Genomic DNA, 14,377 nt, shown 5'->3' on the forward strand with positions numbered 1-14,377 from the left:
ACACACACTGCTGAGGCCTGTGCTTTGTTATCAAACTTCCTGACTGATTGAAATTGTGTTTGTGAGAAGAGATTTGAACCTGGAATCTTTTACGGAAGTTCTGTTACGGGAAGAAACTGAATAAAACGGTTACTGGTTATCTGCTCCCTCCTAACTCAGGCTGTTCTGCATAACACAAAACCTCGTTACTCTAATGGAAATGTCTCTTGACTGTACACTGATCAGCCAGAACCGTATGACCACCGACCTACTATCGATATAAACACGTCCAGGCGATAGCAGCGTCACCTGGCCAGACACACGCACGGTGCACGTAGTATCGGTGAGCGTGCTGTCCGTGTGTAGAATGGGGAAACCGAGTTTGACCGAGGGAAAATTTTGACGGCATTTCTGAAAATGCACGACTTGTCGCATGCTTGAGGAGTGTTGTGATAAGTGTCCTCAACAAGTGGCGAAACCAAGGTGACTCCACGTCATGACACGGTGGAGTTGGATGGCCACCCCTCAGTGTAGATGTTGGACGTTGCAGGCTGGACACACTGGTAAAACAGGACAGGCGGCGAACTGTGGCGGAACTAAGTTTACACTTTTATGCTGGGCAGAGTACACGTGTATCTGAAGACACATTGCACAGGAGACTCCTAAATAAGGTCCTCTATATCATTGGGGGAAGTGGCAACAAAACGACTATTCACGTTGGTGTGTAGAATATATGAGTCTGGCGATGTATCATCTGACTTTCGGAAAAGCATCATCCACACAATTCCGAAGACGGCAAGATCTGACAAGTGCGAGAATTGTCGCACCATCAGCTTAACAGCTCATGCATCGAAGCTGCTTACAAGAATGATATACAGAAGAATGGAAAAGAAAATTGAGAATGCGCTAGGTGACGATCAGTTTGGCTTTAGGAAAAGTAAAGGGACGAGAGAGGCAATTCTGACGTTGCGGCTAATAATGGAAGCAAGGCTAAAGAAAAATCAAGACACTTTCATAGGATTTGTCGACCTGGAAAAAGCGTTCGACAATATAAAATGGTGCAAGCTGTTCGAGATTCTGAAAAAAGTAGGTGTAAGCTACAGGGAGAGACGGGTCATATACAATATGTACAACAACAAAGAGGGAATAATAAGAGGGAACGATCAAGAACGAAGTGCTCGTATTAAGAAGGGTGTAAGGCAAGGCTGTAGCCTTTCGCCCCTACTCTTCAATCTGTACATCGAGGAAGCAATGATGGAAATAAAAGAAAGGTCCAGGAGTGGAATTAAAATACAAGGTGAAAGGATATCAATGATACGATTCGCTGATGACATTGCTATCCTGAGTGAAAGTGAAGAAGAATTAAATGATCTGCTGAACGGAATGAACAGTCTAATGAGTACACAGTATGGTTTGAGAGTAAATCAGAGAAAGACGAAGGTAATGAGAAGTAGTAGAAATGAGAACAGCGAGAAACTTAACATCAGGATTGATGGTCACGAAGTCAATGAAGTTAAGGAATTCTGCTACCTAGGCAGTAAAATAACCAATGACGGACGGAGCAAGGAGGACATCAAAAGCAGACTCGCTATGGCAAAAAAGGCATTTCTGGCCAAGAGAAGTCTACTAATATCAAATACCGGCCTTAATTTGAGGAAGACATTACTGAGGATGTACGTCTGGAGTACAGCATTGTATGGTAGTTAAACATGGACTGTGGGAAAACCGGAACAGAAGAGAATCGAAGCATTTGAGATGTGGTGCTATAGACGAGTGTTGAAAATTAGGTGGGCTGATAAGGTAAGGAATGAGGAGGTTCTACGCAGAATCGGAGAGGAAAGGAATATGTGGAAAACACTGATAAGGAGGAAGGACAGGATGATAGGACACCTGCTAAGACATGAGGGAATGACTTCCATGGTACTAGAGGCAGCTGTAGAGGGCAAAGCTGTTGAGGAAGACAGAGATTGGAACACGTCAAGCAAATAATTGAGGACGTAGGTTGCAAGTGCTACTCTGAGATGAAGAGGTTAGCACAGGAAAGGAATTCGTGGCGGGCCGCATCAAACCAGTCAGTAGACTGATGACTAAAAAAATAAAATAAAATAGCCGACGACCAATGCGTGGGCAACTACGACTGAAATGAGCACGTGACCATCGGTACTGGACGTTGGCGCAGTGGCAGAGCACTCCATGGTCTGACGAATCCTGATACCTTCATCGTCATGCCGATGGGATGGCGCGAATCCGTCGCCTTCCAGAAGAACAGCTCCTTGGCACGTGTATTGCGAGACATAGACAAGCAGACGGGGGCGGCTCCATTACCGTTTGGGCATCAATGGATCAAGTGGAGGGTAAAAGGCACCATGACGGCCAAGAAGTATAGTACACTGCTTGCAGTCCACGGAAACCCCTTCGTGACGATAATGTTTCTCGACAGCAGTGGCATTTCTTAACAAGACAATGCGCCATGTTACAGGGGCAGTAGTGTGATAGAGTGGTTCAAGGAACACAGTAGCGAGTTCCAATTGATGCACTAGCCCCCCTAATTCGCCAGATCTGAACCTAATCGAACACATCTGGGATGTGACTGAACGTAGTGTCGGAGTTCATCACTCTCCTACCACGAGTTTACGGGAATTAGGTGCCTACTTAGTGCTGATGTGATGTCAGCTCTCTCCAGCAACCTACCAAGGCCTCATTGCTTCCAAGCTACGACGAGTCGCCGCTGTTACCCGTGCCAGGGGTGAACTATTAGGTAGGTGGTCATAATTTTCTGGCTGATCGGTATATAAGCATATATTTACTTTGGTCATGCAGCCTGCAAACAGTAAATGACGAGAGGAAATTGACTGAAAATACGCCAGATTGCGTAAATATTTAAATATTATGATCGGATCAACAGCAGCCTGAACTCTCAAATAAAACATTGATTGCATAAATACGTATTTATTTATCAATGAAACGTTACTAACCCCCTTTAGCATAACATTAGAATAGTATCACAGATCTCTGGACGTTTAATGCGTCGATAAAAACAGATTGTCTCAGGGACAGTGTGTTCAGAAACATCTCACAACCGTAGCGGAAATGTAAGTGGGGTCTAATGTTGCCGGTAGGTACGAGATCCAAAATAGGTACCAGTTACCTAAATGGCCTAAAATCTGTAGTCCACAAAATGTCCAATAGAAGTGAGCGCTAAGAAACCTATATGAGAAAAAAGATTTACCACGTCTCTACTTGAAGTTAAGGCGAATAATGGACTATGGTACTTTCTGTTAGACAAGGACTTCTTGAGACGTACCCATCAGTCACTGGCATTTTGCAACAAATATTGTCACATAATTATTTATTAATTATTGGGGAATTTTATCAACAGGAAAACCATCTTGTCTTTGCGTGGAAAGCAGTGTAACGAACTTCCTCAGCCATTTACAAAATAATTGAACATTATACTCAGAAGTAAAATAGTATGTTACTAGAGGTATTTTGACGACACATTGCTATCATATGATTGCACAGAAATGAAAACTGAAAAACAGCTTGCGTTATTTAGTTCTTTCCACAAAAATATAAAATAAACAGTAGATCATTACGATAAAGCGTAAATTTCTTTCATCCAAGAGTCAACAACACGCAAAAAAAAAAAAAAAAAAAAAAAAACATAACTTCAGCATATACAGGAAACAAACACACTATAAACAACTTATCAGGCCATACAACCACACGCTAATCGCAATAAATGGCAGCATTTGGGGCCATTCCACGGAGAGTACGCTCACTAAAATTAGAAAAAAAACACGACTGAAATCTCTCATGTTGAAAAATGAAAAGGGGCGATCTTTTTTACTTGGTAAAAAAACTTTCTATAATTTATATCAAATAGATACTTATTTATTTTCGAAAACCAGTTCTGACGGCTTTGGTGACAATTTGTGGTCTTTAAAAGACCAAAAATTGATAGTCAAACCTAGTAATCCGGTTTTCGAGAGGAAATAAATATTTATACGATCTTGGCTACAGAGAGCTTTTTACTTAGAAAGAACTGCCTGAAGACAAATGTAAACACAGTATAATGTATTGCCAACAACAACTAATACCAACAGAGTCGACAGTAAATTTTTACACGCAGATACACAAAAATAAGACGAAAAAGAAGAGAAGAGAAAATATTTGCTAACATCCTGGACAGAGTACAAGTGTGTCTGAACATACAGTGAACCGAACAGTCCTCTACACCCGACGACCAATACGTGGACAGCTATGACTGAAATGGGCAGGTGACCACCGGTATTGGACGTTGACGCAACGGCAGAGTATTGCATGGTCTGATGAATCCCGATACTTTCTTCATCATGCCGATGGGATGGCGTGAATCCGTCGTCTTGCAGGAGAACAGCTCTCCAGTATTACAGGTGCTTCCAAAATATTTCTGTTTGCTGATGTCACTAGCTTGGTACTAAAGAATGTTGTGTGCAACGTTGGCACTGTTTCAAATAGTGCAGTACAAGACAAAAGTTCATGACGTGCCGAAAATGAAGTAATGCTGGATCACAGTATGACTCAGTTTCTAATGCACAATTCAACGAAACCCGAAGTTCTAGTTTTACAGAATGAGCATATCATTGACTCTTGTGCAGAAAGTCGTGCAGTATACCGCTGCAGCTATTTTCAATAAATTACCAGGAGAATTAAAAAATCTTAGCAGTTACCCACGCGTTTTCAAGTTAAAACTGAAAAGTGGACTTATGGGTCACTCCTTCCATTCTGTCAAGGATTTCCTTGAAAAATTAAGCTGATTACTGTGTTATATTGTTGATAGCGTTTACCTGAACCTATGGCTTATCTTTTTTTGATTTAACAAACATTTTATTTTATCTGATATTACTTTTATGATTTAATTTCATGTATTGACACGTTCCATGACCCTGGAGATTTGGTACTCAATTTGGTCCTACGGAACGAGACGTGTAAAAAATAGTAATTAAAAAACACTTACAACTGCATTGTCGACAGAGCATAAATTAGGACAGTTATTGGTCCATAGCATAAAAACAGATTGCAAATAATTCAACAACAGTGGGAGATGTAAACTATCATACCTGAGTTGCCTTGCCTATTATACTGGAAAAACAGACAAACGCTTCAGACCGCTTTCCCAGGAGAACATGAACGTCTTCAGACTTAAACACTTCGAAAAAGCCAGTCATTGCACAGCATATGCGTGAGACTAGACACATTATCAACAAGATAAAAAATAATTTGCTAGAGTTACCAATGAACTCAATGGTAGGACCGGAGACCTCTTAGAGCAAACGGAAATGTACCTCATTATAAAAATGCCAAAATTCAAGTTAAATTTAAAAGCCGATCTCACTGTCCATTGTTATTCGAAAAAATGGTTCAAATGGCTCTGAGCACTATGGGACTTAACATCTGAGGCCATGAGTCCCCTAGAACTTAGAACTACTGAAACCTAACTAACCTAAGGACATCACACACATCCATGCCCGAGGCAGGATTCGAACCTGCGACCGTAGCGGTCGCGCGGTTCCAGACTGAAGAGCCTTTAACAGCGTGGCCACACTGGCCGGCCATTGTTATTCGAGTAACTTTAAAAATGTATTGTAAATTTAGTGACTTACGTATACGAAATTATTCGTGACAATGTATAGAACAGTGTTCTTCTTGGAACTTGTGGCTGATTGTCCACCGTTGTCCATCTTGTTTTCCATTGTTTGATTTCACAATTTCCAAACTGAAACTCTAACATTTTGTTAACAGGAACGTAAATTTTCCATCACCGCACTCCAGAACATATATAAATAATTTATCAAACGGTTCGCACCTGTTGATGGACCCACAGGGTCTGAATAGCAAAGTGCGATTTAACCCTGCTGCTCTGACGTGACATGGTTATAAATTTTGTTTCTTTAAATATCAAAATAACATTATGAAATTTGGTGATTTTGTTTGAAAAGGCAAGCGGAGTACGTGGTTTAAATAGTTTTAAAATATTTTTCACTTATCTGGTCATAAACCTTAAGTGTTACATACGTAATATTTGAGTGAGTGTGACCCGACATTATTATGATTACTCTTGTCTCATATTTTATAGTAGCAATGGTTTTCATTGCTCATACTTACTCTTACCATTCAATAAGTCAACAAAGGCGATGCATTTACAACAATGGACTTGTCATTACGACTTGTCTACTGTTTGAAATATCCATTGCTTCTGCTCAGTTTATGTTCGGTATCGTTTGTTCAAATGGTTCAAATGGCTCTGAGCACTATGGGACTTAACATCTGAGGTCATGAGTCCCCTAGAACTTAGAACTACTGAAACCTAACTAACCTAAGAACATCACACACCCATGCCCGAGGCAGGATTCGAACCTGCGACCGCAGCGGTCACCCGGTTCCAGACTGAAGCGCCTAGAACCGCTCGGCTACACAGGCCGGCTGTATCGTTTGTGATCAAGGCGATTATACAACTGCCTGACCCTGTGTTGAAAGAACTAGTAATTAGCTCGACAGACGAAGGATCACATTCCGAGTTCGAAGATCATGTCAGAAATGCACCTGAAAGCGAGTGTCCTGATGACATCGACGACAGTCCACAACCTGTTCAAAGCAGTGTTGTGCTGGTAGTTGCTACTCCCATTCTGTGTTCGCATTTTTAGAAACAGGCCGAATACCTGCTTAGAATGTCATCAGAAGTACCCCGGGAGTTACCAGATATGCAAGTAGCACAATAAGTGACGCAAAAAATTAAATTGAAGTTTTGATCATGGCTGTGTAATATTAATCTGAAGTTATTTTCTACAGCACTTAAGAATGAAATAATAGATATATCAAATATTGTAGGGCAACGAGTTTATGCTAAACAATGGACTAACATTGATGATTCTCTTCTTCACGCATACTTAGGAGTCCTGTTCCTTGATGGTATATGTCGCTACAAAACGTTTGTGGGATACGGATACTGGGTTGAACATAATTCGAGAAACCATATCCCTCGAAACATTGTGTAAAGTAACGAGCGCTTTGCGATTGCATAAGAAATCCACAAGAGAGGAAAGACGACGTACAGACAAACTCGCCGCAATTCGCAGTATCTGGGAGAAGTGGTTAGAAGTCAATCCCAAACTGTATAATCCAAGGGAAAATGTGACCATCGACGATCAGCTGAAGCATTTAGAGGCTGCTGTTCATTCAACCAGTACACTCCAAGCAAACGGGTAAAATATGAGATTAAGGTATGGACTCTCTGTGACAAGAAATCTTCATCTGTACTGAAACCCCAAATTTATAGAGGAAACTAGAGTGGAAGAGCATCAGAAAAAATCATGGAATGAGGTTGCTGATTTTAGCTCTGAATTGTGATGTCAGAATGTAACATGTGACAATTTTTTTACGTCATACAATTTGGGACACCGGCACCTTAAAAGGAAACTGACAATGTTACGAACGATACGTAAAAATAAACCAGAGCTCCCACAAAATATGGCCAACAAGGAGTCACAAATAACACTACAGTGTTATTTACTAGAAAGAGATAATTTTTGGAGGAACTTTTGAAAGTCACTGGTTGCAGAGCACAGTGCATCAAGAAAGCATTTTCCAAGAACAGAAGATCGCAGAGCACAGTGCATCAAGAAAGCATTTTTCAAGAACAGAAGATTTATTGACAATGGTCAGGAGTATCCAAGACCCTGAAGGAGTGGCAGGTGTTGCTACATCAGTAACAACAAGAAACTGCATTAAACGTGCACGCTGTAAGTTCTCTCATTCAAGTAGTGACAGTAAAACAGACATGTTGTGTGGAAAGTGTGATACACATGTATGCAAAACACACGTTAAGTACTTGTGTCCCAACTGCAGAGAATAAGAAGGAAAGAAAGTGATATGGGCAGACGAACAGATGGTTGATGAGAATGACTTTTTGGTGGAGGTGTCTGTTGTTCCTATTATACCGTGCAATAGTACTAAAATAATAAATATTCTTTAATGAAATTCTGTGTATTATTATTATTATTATTATTAATACTTTTATTATTGTCGCTATGATCATTAACAATATATTGTAACATAACAACAATGTCGATGGCTTACAACTATAAGAAAAATGCATGTGAGCAGAAGATTTCCTCAGCATTTTATTATGTAGGGTCGTATTGACCCGAACAGTATATCTGTATAGTAAAAATGAGCAGAACAGCAGGGTTAATAAAACACAAAAATGTTTGAGACTGAAGAGGTTATTATTCATATTTCCTGTGAACTCAGTACAGTCACGTTCACAGATGTGAAGTATGGACGAAACTCGAGTTCATCCCAGTGTATAAAATATGTGTCTAACGTGCGAGAATGGAGACGGCTGACGTCTTTGACTATTTCCAATCTTTAGACGGGAGCACTCCCTGCCATTTTCAGGGCACAAAGGTAACTAGAGAGTGCTGTTCGAGGACATATAAGACTTAGATATACAGGGGTGAAAGGCAGCACGCGGTTTGTTTCATATTGTGAGGTCGTTATAATTTCGCACCTTACAAGCACTCATCTACATACTTGCCATAGTTTTTAATGATTATTGCATGAAAGGTGATGGATTGTCTTTATTATCAAAGCGGTGTAATGAATGGTTGCCTATACTACCAGAGATTGGAACACCTGGGAGGGAAAGCCCACACAGGTGTGCTAGTCCTGCTTAAAACAGGAAGCAACCCAAAACGGTCGGTCAGGACACCTGAGCACTGAAGCACAATATAGCGTCAGCCGGCCGTTTTTGTAGTGGGGCCAGAAGGATAATCGCATAATACTTCGTAATCTCTGAAAATCTTGGACGCACAGAGAGGAACGAGGTAGCGTTACTTCGGAAATCATGCAGGCTGGGTTATTTCCGAGGATTTTTACTCTGACTAGGGTACCATTGTATGAGTGTAGGTATTTCCTCGCAAACTTCCCGCATTGGACAACAAAAGACTAAAACATGGTTGGTCGTCGTTTGGAAGAATCTGTGGAGAAGGAGAACATTCCGTGGTTTCGAGAATATGATTCGCCTTTTGCTGTTACGAGGGAGGGGAGCCGAGCTTTGCTGGGAAGGCAGCGGCGGAGAGATAGAGGTCCTTCGCTTTGAGCGCCCGTGTCTGACGGTCGTCCAGTATCAGCTTTGTCGCTACAAACGGACTTGCTGTCTTTCCTCTCAGGAAATGTATAAGCGGAAACAGCATGTATATTATTGTAGTTACTAGTTCCCTGAATCACTCATTTATGTTTATGTTGTGATTTATATGTTAAAGAGCAAGGAGGAGGAGATCACATCACCATTAAGAGACCCTAAGATCTGCTTCAGTGGGTAGTCAGATAAGGCCAAACCTTCATTTTGGTGTTCAGTATTTTCCGTTGCACACATTTATTTTACACCCGACTGGAGTAGCATCTTGGAATGGCATACCCTACCAGGATCCTACTTAGAGTGTTCTGACAGTAGTCATAAAATGGTTTGAAACATCGGAAATTTTGAAAATTATTTTTCCATTTATAATGTTTAGGTGTTATTGATACTGATCACCATCTTGCGTGTATAGTTTGCTGTGGTGAAGTCACGCAATAACATTAAAAACAGTATTTGTGTATTTTATTGTATTTCTTTTGAGAGGCATTGCGCTTCAGCCTGCTTTCTGCACTTTATTGATATTTATGTTACGTCATTTGTAGTTGTATTTTGTTTGTATTGTAACGACATTGCTCGTTCACGACTTTGCCACTAGTTTAGTTTGTTTTTTGAAGAAATTTTTTGCTACGTACCTATTACATAATATGTGTGGGTATTGTAAATTGTGTGTACTTTTATGAGGGAAGTGTTATCAAGGATCAGTTCACGAAAACTAGAGTGAAAGCGTGTTTAGTAGCACAGACGATCACTAGTTGTAACAATATAGAAATGGCAGATGCTTGGGGTTGTCAAGAAAGCCTATGGGATGAGAGAGAGTTAGCTTTGTTAGCAGCGCAAGCCACAGGTGAGGGGAATATCGATCCAGGGGAACGTTTTGAGGATGATAGGCACAGTCAAGTTCGTGGTGGAGAATCTGATAGCGAAGATGAGGAACAGAAACACACTAGAGCAATCGTAAAGATACGGGACTGTAATGTAGGGAGTCCAAGTGAACGCAGAATAACTAAGAATCGTTGTAGATCGCCGTCAGTGACGTGGTCAGCAGGCAGCATCTCAGGGGCGTGCGATGATGACTTTCTTGAATACCAAGAAATGGAAAGGGAAAAGAGAAGAAGATCACCTCAGTGTTGAGGAAGAGATAGTCACAACAGGGGAGAAGATTTAGATAACACAGGTATGTTTGACATCCTTGCATAAATAAAAGCAATGGGAAGTGAAATGGGAAGTAAAATTCAGAATATCAGTTCAGAAATGGGAAATAAAATTCACAATGTCAGTTCTGAATTGGGAAGTCAAATAAAAAGGGGAAATGATTAAGTAGACTCTGAAATGGTAAGTAAAATTCAAAACGTTAGTGTTGAGACGTGAAAAATGTGGTAGTGACGCTCCGAAGAAAACTATAAGAAGAGATTGTGGAAGTCAGAAGAACCACGAACAGTGCGCGATTACTAGCGAGGGGTCCAAAGCGGATTGCTCTTGAAAATTTAGAGAAGACATAAAATACGACAAAGATAGGGAGAGGTGTATTAACGAAGTTGCAGAGGCGCTTGAAACAAGTAGAAACAACGTAGCTGCAAAAGACAGAAATAGCGCCAAGTGAGGCATTGACCGCGGAGCTATTACAATTTAAACAAAACATACATAGCGATCTTAAGCAATTATCTCAGGAATTCAGGTCGCAACCTACTCAAAAGTCATATCTTGGAAAAGAAATTGTAGGCGATTTGGAAACCGAAATAGCCAGTTCAAACTCAGACGATACTAGAATGTGTTCGAATGTAAGAGTTGCCCGTCAACAACAGACTGAAAGCGTATCTGCAGAGCAACGAAATATAGCTAGACATACGGCCTCTGCGTCTACACAGGGCACGACTGGGTCGCAAATTACGAATACAGAGAACAGCAAAGAGATATTTCATATGCATAATTGTCACCCGATAATGCGCACAATGGTACATTTTTACAGTGATGAAAACGTAACAAAAAATAGAAGAGAGGATGCCCAAGGTAACGGTAGACATGAAACGTTAGCGCCAAGTGAGACTGTGGTAGGCTGAGCGGGAAAAAATTCTAATGAAATTTTCGATTTTAAGCATTTTATTGCGGTACGAAAATTCTACCATTACAAAGACAAAGGTGATGTTTTATACCCAAGAAGTTTAATTGGACAATTTGATTTATCATTACCTTCTCACTGGCCCCTGATGTACAAGCTGGACTTCGTATGTTCACATATGGAGGGAACATCGGCCGAATGCATGCGGAACGCCGGCAGGTGTGGCCGTGCGGTTCTAGGCGCTACAATCTGGAACCGAGCGATCGCTACGGTCGCAGGTTCGAATCCTGCCTCGGGCATGGATGTGTGTGATGTCCTTAGGTTAGTTAGGTTTAATTAGTTCTAAGTTCTAGGCGACTGATGACCTCAGAAGTTAAGTCGCATAGTGCTCACAGCCATTTGAACCATTTGAGCCATGTGGAACATTGCAAAAACGTGCACGTCATACGAAGAGTTTCATGACACATTTTTAAACCAATACTGGTTCAAGGAGACACAGGACAGGATCAAACTGGAAATAATGATGGTAATAAACTTGGAGGGCTTAGGGTTCCGTAGTCTGGTGAAGTATTTCGAAACATGACCAAGAAACACCAGAATTGGTACGACCCATGCACACCGGCTGAGACCATAAGATTGTGTTACATGAAGTTGGCAATTTCCTATCAGCAAACCCTTGTAAGCCAATGTGGTGATGATGTACAAGGATCCAAGGGTATCCTAAGAGAGCTGACTCCAAACGAGTAGTAGGCGCGAGAAAAACGTAGGCAGAGAGCCATACAAAGTGAAAGAAGTGAGAACAACGGAGGAAATAATAGAGACCATAATTGGCAAAACAACGTAAATCGTCCGCCTCACCAAAACATGGACCATAGATATCACAGCGGGAACAGTGTACAGTGGGAGAACTATGGCAGAGAAAGTAGGCCACAAAATGAATGCAGACGGGAGCCACAAAGTAATGGCACATCATGGGGCAACAATAGAGAAACTCGTCAACAGTCTGACCAAGGATGGAAAGGAATGAATAACAACAGGAATCGGGGAAAAGTCAGTCTAAAATTAGACCACATAATTCTGGGAGAGTACACCAAAATGACATAGAGTAAGTACGAAGAATTAAGGTGAGCTTGTATGGTGAAAGTAAAGTTTGTTGTATATAATTAGCAATTGAGCTAACTTATTGCACTGAATGGATATGTAGATTTATCAATATTTTCTGTGCTATTATCGTGTTAAAAGAGATTCTACAGCGCATAAAAAGGGCAGGATGCCAAGGGTGAGAAAATTAGGGTATGTTTCTTTGTGTAGGCTATAACTATGTGCACAGCAAGCTGTGTGCACAGTTTAAAAGGTGTTAGAAGTTGTGCTTTCTGTCCATGAAGGAATAATGTAAAAATGAGAAAAAAATAAATAAATAAAAAAAATGTTTAAAAAGTGAATAGGGAAGTTTGTTACCCAATTGATGTGGAACGTATTGACAGAGAACGTCAGAATTTTGAAAAAAAAATTACAACTACTTCATGAAATGAGTGTTTATATTCCATGTTTAGCAATGAGATCAAATGGCACTGAGCAGTATGGGACTCAACTGCTGAGGTCATAAGTCCCCTAGAACTTAGAACTACTTAAACCTAACTAACCTAAGGACAACACACACATCCGTGCCTGAGGCAGGATTCGAACCTGCGACCGTAGCGGTCGCGCGGTTCCTGACTAGCGCTTAGAAACGCTCGGCCACCAGCGGCCGGCAATGAGATAAAAAATGAGTGACTTGCTAGTAGTGATTTGCAGTGACACACACGTGTCTCGTGCAAGTATTATTCGTCTCCAGTCAGAGAAACGAGAGTTCACTACGTGGCCTGCTCCACGTGGCTACACAAGAGTGCACCATTATGGAAGTGTTGTATTTATGCTGTTCAAAGACACGGAATAACTGTGTACATGGTGGTAAGTTCTGTGGAACACCTTATGAGAACACCGAAAGATTGTTTGAGTGTTACAGCGACATAAAGTTGAAGTGTAATAAAGGGATATAGACACATAAAAATAAATATAGGAAAGTAAGAAATGCTGTACATTCAAAGCACATGACATCATGGGTAATACTTAAGGTCATCGCAGTCATGTTGATGAGCAGTGATTTTATATAATATATTAAAATCTTTACATTTGCATGTACCACTAGTAAAATAAAATGTAACTTCAGGTCAGACGATCTTGTGATATCCAATGAGAGTGTAGTGCTTAGAATAGGGCTGTAGTCAGACTAGTATAAACATCCTACTGGCCAGTAGTTTAACAAATATTATTTGCGATTATTAACACTGGGATCTGGTGATGACCATAATTCTACTGTTATTTATATTTTTTCATAGGTATTCAGGTGCTGACAGATATTTAAAAATTAAGTTACATAGGTCCAGGTATATGTTGTTTTATAATTAACATTAACATTGTACATGAAATTTTGATCAAAGTAATAAGAGTCAATAAGTGAGCATCTTGGCTGATTGTACAACTAGAACAATAATAAATGTAAAGATGAATGATCTCACTGGTGCGTGCATCCTTTTTTTAAAAAAAAACATGTCATTGGTTTTGTGTTACGTATTGTATAGTATTTGTGTAAACCGTAAATGTATTAGTGGGTACAGAATTCACAAAAAAGGTTTTGGAGACACACTGGAAGCAACAATGTGACGTGCTGATGGAATGGCAGGCTAACTGCGCAGCTGCAGAAAAAAGCGGGAGGAAGGGAGACCGTTGGTAGGCCAAAGCCATGTCGCAGACGTGGACAAACAGCAGGTCTATTCAACTACAACTGCCAGGACACCTCGGGAGGCCACCAACGACAGAGCAGGTAGCAAACGGCCATCCGCAGCAGCCCTTCTGGGTCAGGTCAAGATGGGTGTTCAAACGGCCAGTATGACATGTCTCCACACGACGGAGACGAGATAAACAAATTACACACATGATACAGTCCGTTAATCCGACAGTGCAACTGCTAATATCTTTACGGAACTGGGAACTCTAATTGCTTTTCTTTCTGCTGTTCTCCGCCTGACAGAGCCTCCTAAACATCATAATCAATAACAGTCAGTCACCTGGCACTGACTTCTGAGGAATCTGAGTGGCACCGAACAGATAACCTACCCGTC

Source organism: Schistocerca piceifrons, chromosome 1 (genome assembly GCF_021461385.2).
Source record: "Schistocerca piceifrons isolate TAMUIC-IGC-003096 chromosome 1, iqSchPice1.1, whole genome shotgun sequence".
Taxonomy (NCBI): domain Eukaryota; kingdom Metazoa; phylum Arthropoda; class Insecta; order Orthoptera; family Acrididae; genus Schistocerca; species Schistocerca piceifrons.